Source organism: Populus trichocarpa, chromosome 18 (assembly GCF_000002775.5).
Source record: "Populus trichocarpa isolate Nisqually-1 chromosome 18, P.trichocarpa_v4.1, whole genome shotgun sequence".
NCBI lineage: Eukaryota > Viridiplantae > Streptophyta > Magnoliopsida > Malpighiales > Salicaceae > Populus > Populus trichocarpa.
The window spans coordinates 10343833-10354873 of NC_037302.2; positions in this window are offsets into that span (position 1 = coordinate 10343833).

Here is an 11041-nt window from a genome sequence, read left to right on the forward strand (position 1 = left end):
ACTTAGGTTGACTATGATGCGACTTATGAGATCTAAATGATCAACTCTAGTAACAAAATTATTCAATTTAAAATCACAATGATGTTTTTATTAAAAACGGATTCCACGATGACCCATGAAGTTATAAACATGGAGAAGTGTGAGACTGTGGTGGTCGATAGATCCAGCAAAGCCGGTGATGTCACTGGAAACACTGACCAGTGAGCAGAGCTGCTGGTATACTCGGGTCACTGCACGTGCAGTTGAACCGCCATTTACCAGAGTCAACGCTTCTTCGCAATACATGCTAGGAGTTCTTTGGGATTCCATCCTAGGAAAAAAAAATTGATAAAATAATAAAGTATAAAAAATATTTAGAGAGTTAGATTATAAGATTATTGTACACAGTATTCAAAAAAAAAAAAACAATCATGTAAACATATCAAAGGAAAAGAAAAAGAAAACGATGTTGTAATTATATCAAAAAATCATTAACGATGATCGGAGTGAGCTACACGAGTGACACAAACGCAAGTGAGTCCAAACATTTTTGGACGGCTCATGTGATCCCCTCCATTAAGCGTTTGTGATATTTTTTGGTGTCGTTAAATTCGTCTTGTCGATATCTTTTCAACAGTATTGACAGTATCATCATCGAAACTTTGATGTGCCTCCGAGTTTATTTTATTTTATTTTTATTTTTTCCTCTCTTCTATCTCTTCACAAATTACAAGAAGAGAGAAGATAGAAAAAACAAAGAAAAAAAGAAAAAATGACATTGGAGGCACACCGAAGTTCTGATGATGACACCTTCGATATTGTTAGAAAGATCTGAACAAGATGAATTCAACGACATCAAAAAATATCACAAACAAGGAATGGAGTGGGCCACATGAGTCGTCCAAAACTATCGAGGCTCACTTACCTTGAGCCGTTCATGTGACGTCTTCCGATCATCGATGATGACTTTACTTAGTATCTTTGGACTTGTCTATTTGAAATTTTTCCAATAATATCAATGGTATAGTCATTGGAGTTTTAATGTGTCTTCATTTTTTTTTTTTTTTTTTTTTAAAATTTTGTGTCAAATAATTTTATAATTTGAGAAAGTCAATTATGACACTTGTGCACCTTTCAAAACTATTCTATTTTTCCTAACTATTTTTTATACTCTATTATTTTATTAATTTGTTACCATGTTGGAATCCCTAAACTCTAAATAGTTGTCTATGGCCCAAAGCCAGAAAGCGGGAATCAAAAAGACTTTTGGGTTAGTTTACGCTTTTCATTTTTCAAGGTTTGCGGCTGTCAATGAATTATTTTTTATTCGGAAATCAAATGCCTTTGGAGTGGAGCTTAAGCCATTTGACTAATTTTGACCCCTTTTTTCTGTCGATTTTGATTTTAACTTTTTGCGATTATAGTGTCTCCTCATCATTTAGATTAAATAATTAAACAGATTATCTGAAAGTAATGGAGAACGAAAAGGATGTAATTATATATGCTATTATGATGTAATAATTAAACAGATCAAAACTTGACCAAAAGCAAGCACACACTCGCTTTATTTTATATTAAATAATAAATATATTGATGTAATAAAAATTTAAATGAATATTAAAACCGATAGATCATAGTTTTAACTTGATAATCAATAAATATGATATAAATATTGATTTTCAATATAAACCTGAATATGAATATACTAGAAACTTAATCTATCCACTAGGGTAAATTTCAATTTATCCTATGAGATTTGGGGAGAATCTATTTTATTTCCTTGAGTTTTGAAGTTTCAATAGTGTCGATATCCCCTCCAACTTACTAAATTTTTAGTACCTCAACTTTTGAAATCTGATCAAATAAAAATTTTTAAAATAATTTGATGTGATCAAATCTTTTATTCGAATTAAGAAGTTCAAGTAATATCATATACATTATTTTTAGTTTATAATATAAAATATAAATTAAAATTTATTGATTTCTTAATAAGTTTTATATTGAAGAAAAATAAAAAATTATAAAAAAATTTAAAATTTGTAAAAATAATATTGAATGAGAAAGATTGAAAAAAACTAAAACCTTAAAATTGAAAAGTATAATATCCTAAATAAAATAACTTTAAATCTTTTGTATTGTTATGTGAAAGTGTTATGATCTATGAGCTAATATATAGTAGTTTTTGGGTGTAAACATGATACAATTACTTGATAAAATTACAAAGATATTTTTTTATCTTTTAAGTTTATTTTAATTACATTATGTACTCTATTATTTGATAAAAGTCTATGTAATGAAACCTATATGATATGTGATATGAGATACATCTCATATACCATGAAGAACATATTAAATATCCCTTATCATAAGTTTGTTGATGCACTAGATCTTTATCATATGATGATAATGGAGATTCTTATTTTTTTAGTATGATTATACTAAGAATAATATGTAGATATTTGTTACAATCTAATTCATTGAAAGTGGTTTGTATAAAAACCCATTTGGTTTTTATCTAATGTCCATGAGAATCTCATAAAGATAGGTGTAATTAATCTTTTAATTTGAAATACTTTGAAAAGTAACCGCAATCACACTACCAAACAGGCCCTTAATCATAGCTTGAATTAATTTTTAAATTAATATATATACATTCTACAATTTTTTATAATTTTTGTATTTATATTTCTAAATATAAGTGATGTATTTGACATTATTTAGACGCTTTGATTGAAAGTACATGATTTTATTTCTTCAAATTATTTATAAAAAAATATTATTTGATCAAATTTAAAAAGTGTCAAGACTGAAAATAGTTTTTATTAGTTGATTCAGGAGACTTTGACACAATCGAATTAAACTTTAAAAAGAAAAACTAAATTCACTTCAGGCGATAAATTAAAATTAACTTTATCCATATTATCATCCCCATTTCATACTCGTTAGCTATAATCATAAACCATAGCTTTAATTTTCAAAATATTATTAAATGACTTCAGACTAAACATATCAAAGGTAGTTCGTTTGTAGTAACATGAATATTCCTACTATATTAATAGGAAACAAAGTTTATTCAATTTCCTTCTGGCTCAGCAGATGCATGCGTGATTTTATTTCAATTTCTGTAGTTATATATTTATATATTTAGATTTCCAAACATAGCTACGCGGTGTTATCAAATAAACACAAGTGCGTGTGTGTGTCTATACATATATCTTGAATTTTTTTATTTTATTTTATTTTAGGAAGACCTGTGGAGCATTAGACAATCCGGGTGAAAAGTGTAGTTTTTGTCCGATAGGAGGAGGAAAAAACAAAAAAATTTCATGACCGTTAATAATCTTTGATATTTTTAGAGCATGTTTGTTTTTACGTTTTAAAAATATTTTTTTAATAAAATAAAAAATTTTTATTTCAAATTAATAAATTTTAGTGTTTTTAGATTGTTCGTTTTGATATGTCGATATCAAAAATAAAATTTAAAAAATAAAATAAAATATTTTAATTATTTCCAAACAAAAAGAAATGTTTAGCTTTTAGCTTTAGTCGTCGGCTAATCGACGAGGAATGCTTTTCAATGTTTACAACACAGCTTTTGTCTCTCTATAAATGTATGTCTTAACTGAGGAGAAATGAAATGATGTGGCGTGTGGACCTTAAGAGATTACATGCAGGTCTCGAAGGAAGATTCTGATTGTCGAGTGCCGACTCGTGTAATAATGTTTCTTCAATGAGATAATTGCATGGTGTGGTCGTCATTGTGTGGATCAGATTGCTCTCTGTTTTTCCAAGCTTTTCTTTCTACTGCTTTCAGAGTGCTAGCTGCTGCTGCTGCTGTTGTTATTGATGTTGTTTTCCTTGGAATTACGTTGCAACCATGTGTTTGATCCTTGGAATTCCTGCTTTTATGTTCTGAAAAAAGGTCTTTCTCTTGGTACAACAGTACTTCCAAGACTTTTTCTATATATCACGTGCCAGTTGAAGAATTCTACTGTTGATCTCACATGTAATAATAGTTATCTTTTAATTTTTTATTTAAAAATATATTAAAATAATATTTTTTTTATTTTATTTTTAATACTATCACATCAAAATAATCTAAATATATATATAAAAAAAATAAATGTTAACCGCCCTCTGTTTTGGCATTACTGTCAAATGAGGGCTTACATTCTCGTACAAATGAAAACTACGTAAATCTTGATCAATCTATTTTCACCTTCTTAATATAACGATCTATTAATTTTTCTAGATATAATGATCTGATGCGAGGAATGTATTTTTAAAATTAATTTTTTAAAAATCAAATCTCAATCCGACACAATGGGTTGATCCTAAATATTTTATTACAATTCTTATAAATTAATAACTCCTTCATTGAAAGTCTTTGGGTAAAATAAATGGACCAAAGTAAAATTCTCTAGAAATTTTAGGGACCAAAATATAAATCAACAAAAAAATCTTATGATATGAATACGTGACAAATCTCAGTTTTTTAACCTTGAGTGTAATGTGAGAATATCTTAAAGGGCCATGTTGAGGAAAATATTTAAATCTTACTCAGTTTTAGCCCTAAAATTTTAAATTATTTAAGGAGGAGTCAACAAGATTTATTTATTTTTTTTTTGTTTCAAGAGCTCGAGCCCCTCGTAAACTCTTCTAGTGGTGAGTAAAAAAACCAAAAAACTAATTAAACCGAGAAAACCAAAACAAAAATAACCAAAAAAACTGAACCATAAAAAAAAACTGATTAAAATTTTAAAAAAACCGACCGGTTTGGTTCGGTTTCGGTTTTATAAGCCTGAAACCGAAAAAACCGAACCGAACCCAAACTGAAAAAAACCCAAAAAAACCGAGCCAAACCGGAAAAACTGAGTCAAACCGGTTTGAACCGGTTTTTGTTCTAAAAAACCGAACTGAAACCTGTCGGTTTGAACCGGTTTTAGTTTTTTTTTAAAAAAAATTCAGTTTGATTGTTTTTTTTTTAATAAAAACCGAATCGAATCGAAAATGATTACCTCTAGCCTCTCCTAGCTCTGCTTAATTTTATATAGAATGTTGGTATTAAAAAAAATAAATAATCTAAAGACTATATCGTGGTGTTTATGGTCACACAAATAATATATTTATTTTTGAATAAATAAGAAACAAGTGTTTCCTGATTTCCAAGTACAAATTATTCCAGTAATGAAAAACAAATAAAGGTATATTTCACGTGGAAATTTCGATAGCACAATGCTACCAACCAACCAAGGATGTCTATGGAATATTATGGACCCCATTCAATATTCCTTCTTCAATTTGGCACTGAAATTAACATCTTTGAAGATATGGAACAGACCTGTGTAGGTCCAAATAAAATTGCACCTATAGCAACGTGCCGCCCTCAATTATATGTGCAAATAAATAAAAATCATGCTATATTGTACATATTATATATAATGCATTTATTATATGTTTATTATTACTTTTTATGCATTATGAAGATGAGGAACAAGTATTCAAGGTGCATGAACCATCAGATCATCATGTCAAAGATGGTGGAAGAAACAGGGTGGCTCTGTAAAGGACGGTGCGACCCATGCAATGGCCTCCTCCACATCTATGCCCTCACTTGTAAAGCATAGTTGCTAAATTTGGTTTCACTAACACGAAAGATTTTTACTAGAAATTCACAGTTTTAAATTAAATAAAAAATAATTGATTTGGGTAGGTTTATTTTAGTCTTTTTAAAAATAATTAACCTAAGTTAACTCAACTACCTATTAATTAACTCAACGATTCAATAATATAGTGTTAAATTAATTTAGATTAAAACAAAAAAAATACGAACATAAAAAGAAAGGAGATTGAAATTTTTATTAATCTATTTATTATAAAGTGCTCAAATTAATATAAATATAAAAAGATTATATATATTTTAAATTAAAAATACTATTCTATCTTTCATAAATAAAATAAATATAAATATATTATACTTTTCGAGTTTTTTTCTGGTTAAAACAATGGTGCCGACTGCCGAGTACAAGCCGTGGACAACTTTTCTCTTTAGATTGCGGTGGGTTTTCCTGCAAGCACATGCATAGCATCACATAAACCACACGTGCGCTGAATATTTCACACTCCTTTTTCTTTTTTCCGGTTTCCTTCTTGGCTGGCTGGTGGTGGGAGACGCGTTGCGGCTTTGTCTGGTTTTTGTTGGTGGCAATGGAGAAGAGGAAGGTGATAGTGTAACATGAAATCTTAAGGTGGAGCCTGCCTGACTTCAAAAGGGAAATTATGTTCTTTCTCGAGGTTGCTACATATAATTTGATTTTGGATGCTCGTTGGTGTAAATGTAAATGATAAAAGTTTGATTTTTATGTTCCTTCATGTTGCAAGGATATATATATATTTGAAAATTTATTGTAGCACTAGAGAAAGTTTCTTCTGGATTGTAACGGTATATCGATATTTTTAGACTTATCAAATCAGCCAAGATCTATACTTAGATTAAGAGTAAAATGATTTTTTCCATGTAATTCATTTGTCATTTTTGTTTTGTTTCGGTACAAGGATCTTTTTCTCCTTTTCAGACTGCTCTTAAAAGCAAAAAAAATCATATTATTAGTTTTGATGGGCCTTTTTGAGATTTTATATTTTTTAGCACAATAAATTTACTAAAATAACCTTAGTTCACAATTAATTTAAGCTTCATTTGAGGGAATTTTTGTATTTTTCAAGTAGGTTTTTTTTTTTTTGTTATAATAAGGTTGGTTGAGGGGTAAATTAATCTTTTACAATAATTTAAAAAAAAAAAGTTAGGCGGGTTGGAGACACTGCGATGCTTCAGTGGCGCTTGCGCTATCGTACTGTGGCTAAGAATTTTCTCCCGTCATGTCATTGGATTTCTCACGGCGTCCTCTTCCTCCCCAAACAGCGCGTGTTGGATTTTGATTGACAAATTATCATTGAACCAATCTTCTTCTTCTTTTCTTTCTTTTCTCTCTCCTCCCTCAAGATTTGTGCCTGCCATTTAAAATTTTAGGACAATCCCCTTTGATTGGGTATATTTGAGTATCAATTCTCATTCTTTTGATTTTGTAATTTTTTCCCTGGACTCTTTTGTTAGTGTTTTTTTTTCTTACCTATTTTTTGTAAACTTTCAATTATTTTCAATTTTATCCTTTAATCAAAAATTTTAATTTGTGTATATTTTTTAGATTTGCTCCTCATTCTCTTGGTGGTTTTTTCTTTAATTCTTTTGTGAAATTGATTTTTTTTTTTTAATTTAGCCTTTAAATCCAAAATTATCCATCCTCTAATTTGTTTTTTTTTTAATTTGTTCCTTATTCTTTAATTTCCTTTTTTTTTTCTTTTGAACCCTTTTGTTTGTGATTGATTTTTTTTTTTAATTTCATCCTTTAACATTTGATTTATTAAAATTTGAGTTTCGTGCTTTTTTCAGTTTTGGTACTTGGATCACGCATTCCCATCATTTTTAAAAAAACTTATTTTCCTTTTCAATCAAATTACTCGACATTGAGTTTTTTTTTTTAAATAGGCTTCATGGTTTTCTTTGTTTTTCTTTTTATAGAATTATCCCGATCTCATGATCCGACTCATGGGTTTGACGGTTAACCTTGATGGACTCGCACCTTTTTTTTATCTTTTAATAATTGTTTTTTTTTTTTATCCTTTTATGTTGTTGATTTTTTTATTTTTTTATCTTTCAATATTTAATTTGTTGAGAATTGAGTTTTAAGGTTTTTCTAAAATGTTTTCTGATAAAATAACTCGAGTCATGAGCTTAATAGCTTAACATGGATTGATATATATTTTTTTTGTTTTTATTTTTTTCATCATTCGGCATTGGTTTTTCTCGTTCAACTTTAGGTTTTTTTTTTTATTTCTTTAAAACACACTTGAATCGATTGAATATAATATTTTTCTTAATTTTTTTATCCGATTCGGGACAAAGCACGAGTCATATAACTAAATATATATATAAATTTATTGCCCTGTTTTTTTTTTCTTTTTGATCGGCTATACCGTAGAAAACTATATTGAGTATAATCTTGATAACCACTTTCAAAGTTGCCAAGAGGGTTAATTTAACTTGATATATGCCCAAGTTAACTGCGAAGTTTGATATTGAATAATTTCTGGAATCATAAAATAAAGTGTTAGTATTTAAAAAAAAAAAAAAAAACAAGGATATACACTTTGGAACAGAAGTGGAGTTTTTCTAGCATACAACTACTTTTTATCTTGTATAATATGAACTATGAGTTAATGTCCTATGAATGGCTTTCTTGTTTAAAGCTTACTCTATGTCAGTTATTTTATTTTATTTTTTTTATAAGACAAGAATTAGAACTGAAGATGAGGAGTATTTAAGGTACATGTCTCTTTATAATTCTTCAACCTACCTTGATACATAATCTTAATACAATTTTCTTTCAAGCTTTTCAACAATTAATTATCTTTCTTGTAATTTACTTTGTCAGTTATCTACAACTTAATTTATGCTTTGTTTTTTTATACAATTTCTATTTTATTTATCTTTTTTTATTTATATATTATATTTACATACTTTTAATTTATTTATTACCCATACTTTCAAACTGATCTTAATACAATTATATTTCTACTTTTACTTTGTGAGTTAGCTGACAAATATGACCGATCCATCAATCGATAGTATTTAAAAAGGTATTATCCTTACATTTATGTCACCATTGATAATAAAGAATTTGAGGGATACACGAAAACATATAGAGGTTATAAGTGATTGTTTGTAAGAAGCTTAGTGACCATTATTGTATTTTAGTACTTCTCAAGGAGACTTTGTAACTATAATTGGTTTTTTTTTTTTTTGATAACCTGGGGTGTCTGGGCCAGCTTACGTGCACCACGACTAATTTCCGGATCCACTGAACACCCTGCAAGCCCAGTAGACAGGTAAGGCACCGCTGGGGTGACAGGCGTGCACAGAAAGAGTTAAACCTGGGTGCTGAGGAAGGAAACAAGTCCCTGCCATTACCGCAAGGCCACGAACTCAAGTTGGTTCTTTATGAGGACAAGCTTTATCGATGTGCACCTTGATCTTAATTTTAGAGTAAAGATGGTAAATCTTGACAAAAATAATTGTTTTAGAGTGTGTTTGGTATTGTGGTAGCTGTTGTGGTTGTGGTTTGAAAAAAGTTGTTTTATAAAAATTTCTTTTGGTAGAGGTTGATTTGGTATTTATATATGTTTGGTTAAAACTGTGGTTGAAATTGAGGTTGAATAAAAAGTAGTTTAATGTATTTGGTTAAATATGCTTTTCAAATTAAGGTTACAAAATAACTAAAAAAGATATATATTAATATTGATGGTTTTTTATTTAAATATTGTAAATTTAATTACCATTATTACATCATTAAATAAATAATATTTTATATCAAATACTTTTTATTATTCCATTAACTTATCTATAATTTCATCACATATGAAATTCATCTGATAAGGACTATAGGTTCCATGGTTTTTTGAGCGTGCAACAAAATCAGGTAAAATATCATCAGAAATAAAATTGGAATTGCGATCAAATTCTATAAATACTACGTCATCATGCGATATTCTTTTAATTTATGTAGTGTTATTAAATAATATTAAACATTAGTTTTTTGAATGAAACATAATTTTAAAAAAATTAATTTTTTTTTACCGGGTCGGACGCGGTTCAAAGAATTCTGCTCACGTGAATAGTGCAAAAAAAATTCACCTGGCACTGTTCACGTGAAGAGTGCCAGGTGAATGCTTCTCGCATTGCAGGTGAATTATAATTCACCTGGCATCACCTGGCATGGGCACTGTTATGAACAGTGCCTAGGTAAATAAAGAGAAGCAACTAGAGAGAAGCAGTTCCCAGCTACTTGTGCAAAACCCTGGTTTGATGGAAAAAATTATGGGGCCACCAAACAAAAAACTATTTTTTTTATGTTATCAAACGTTAGTTTACACGGTTTACTTTAAAAGCTAAAGTTAAAACAAACACCATCTTAATCTTTATGTTTTGGGGCTTGTAGTTCGTTGTTTGGACTTGTTGACAATTGATCATTAGTTTGGTCAATCAATACGTGCTGAAAAGGTAAAATAAAGAGGAAAGGTTTAAATTGGATGTTAATATCTTTTTACCATAATCAAGATCAAACATGGCTGTGTATCTTGGTCACAGACCATAAGCCTTCATAGATTAAATCATGACTAGGTGGAGACATGTTGGAATTTTCTTTTTAACTTTGACAGAAAGTAGAGTTTTTCAAGTGTTGGGTTACTTATTTCTTCGTATAAGATGGATTAATAGTTAATGCCCTAATGAATGATTAATTTCTTGTTTAAGGTTGACACTAGGTTGGTTGCTTTTCCTAATTCAGAGGACAAGAATTAGGGTTGAAGAGTATTATTTAAAGGAGACACCTCTTTGTAATTCTTTACAGTTTCATTTATATGTTTATATTCACAAGCTTTTTATTTATTTATTTCTCTTACTGTCAAAGCAATCTAATAATTTCTCTTAGTCTTAGATATCAACATGCTCGATATTAACTTATATAATTCCTCGTAATAAATCTTCATTACTATGTGAACTAATAAATATTTTCTAGCCAACATGTCCATTTGGCCTATAACTAGAAGAGTTGACATTAGTTTTATCATATGATCAATTTGCATGATATTCATCAAACCTCTTGGTTTCCTTATTAGTACTAAAGTAAACAATATTTGTTTCTAGATTGGAGTAACATTTAAAGGATTGTTGATTGATTGAAAATAATTGTTTAAGATTTAATGAAACCTTGTGATACAAAATTGGTATAGGGTTCATGACTATTTACTTGGTTAACATAATTATTTCATGCACGGTATGAATAATGCTTGTTTGAAATTATAATAATTGATAAATCCATACTTATTTGAAGGTTTGTGTTAAATCTACATCTTGTTTAGTTACTTTTTACTGGTTAAATCCTAAATATTGATTCTAACTTTTAATTGATAATATAAAAAGCATATAAAAAAATTCAAAGATGAAAAT